A 1,470-nucleotide genomic window follows, 5' to 3' on the forward strand; every position below is an offset into this window, starting at 1 on the left:
TAGCCGGGCGAGGTGGTGGGCGCCTGTAGTCCCAGCTACTCGGGAGGCTGAGGCAGGAGAATGGCGTGAACCCGGGAGGTGGAGCTTGCAGTGAGCTGAGAACTGGCCACTGCACTCCAGCCTGGGCGACAGAGCGAGACTCCGTCTCAAAAAAAAAAAAAAAAGATCTTAGTTTAAACATCAATTCTAGATAACCACTCTTAAGGATCTCTCTGAAGCGCCTACTCCAACTCCCACTCATTATTTCCTTCACTGCACTCATCACCATCTGTTGTATTTTCTTTGTTTCTTTGCCATCTGTGCAGTAGAATATAAGCATCATGAGGGCAGGGACTATGACTGTCTTAGGCATTCGTGTTTCAGTGACTTACTATGCCCAGCACTTAACAGATACACTAGATGATAAATAGCTAAAGCATGAATAAGTGAACTGTGTTTAGTGGGCTAAATGCCCACTTTCCATTTCTAATCTCTGTTTCTCTTTTCCTTTGCTATTTTTCACTCTGTCCCTGTTGTTTTTCTTTTAAGGAGTTACCAATCAATCAGCCACTATTTTGTACTTGTTCTTAACACATAAAATACTTTCTTCTTAACTAGCACTCAAAGCTGTGATCTCTATTTGCTATTTATTTTAGACCAGAAGACCAGACCTAAAAGCCAGAACTCCACTCAAAGGCAGGATGTTTCTAAAAGAGTAAAATCACTAAATACATTAATGAAAAACTCGGAAAAGATTGTCCTCTGGGTCCTGCACTTATCCCTGAAAAGCCTGAGGGGAGAAAGAAGAAAACCCATTCAGGGAAATGTTGAAACATCTGCCCCCAAGGAGAACAACTGAGGCAAAGATCTACTCATGCCAAGAAAACCAACAGTAAGGGGAGGAACTTTGAATGCAGCATGTGTGGGAAAACCTGATATAACCACGTATCCGTCACCCATCATCAGATGACTCACAGTGGAGGAAAGCCCCATGACTGTCAAGAATGCAGAAAGGATCCGCACCAAGATGGCCGAATAGGAAGAGCTCCAGCCTCCAGCTCCCAGCATGAGCGACACAGAAGATGGGTGATTTCTGTATATCCAACTGAGGTACCGGGTTCATCTCACTGGGGCATGTTGGACAGTTGGTGCAGGACAGTGGGTGCAGCCCAATGAGTGAGAGACGAAGCAGGGCGAGGCCTCACCTCACCCAGGGAGTGCAAGGGGGAAGGGAATTCCCTTTCCTAGCCAAGGGAAACCGTGACACACAACACCTGGAAAATCGGGTCACTCCCACCCTAATACTGTGCTTTACCAAGGGTCTTAGCAAACAGCACACCAGGAGATTATATCCTGCGCTTGGCTTGGAGGGTCCCACACCCACAGAGCCTCCCTCATTGCTACCACAGCAGTCTGAGATCTAATTGCAAGGCGGCAGTGAGGCTAGGGGAGGGGTGCCCGCCATTGCGGGCTTCAGTAGGTAAACAAAGC

Source organism: Rhinopithecus bieti, unplaced genomic scaffold (assembly GCF_001698545.2).
Source record: "Rhinopithecus bieti isolate Rb0 unplaced genomic scaffold, ASM169854v2 scaffold_54331, whole genome shotgun sequence".
NCBI lineage: Eukaryota > Metazoa > Chordata > Mammalia > Primates > Cercopithecidae > Rhinopithecus > Rhinopithecus bieti.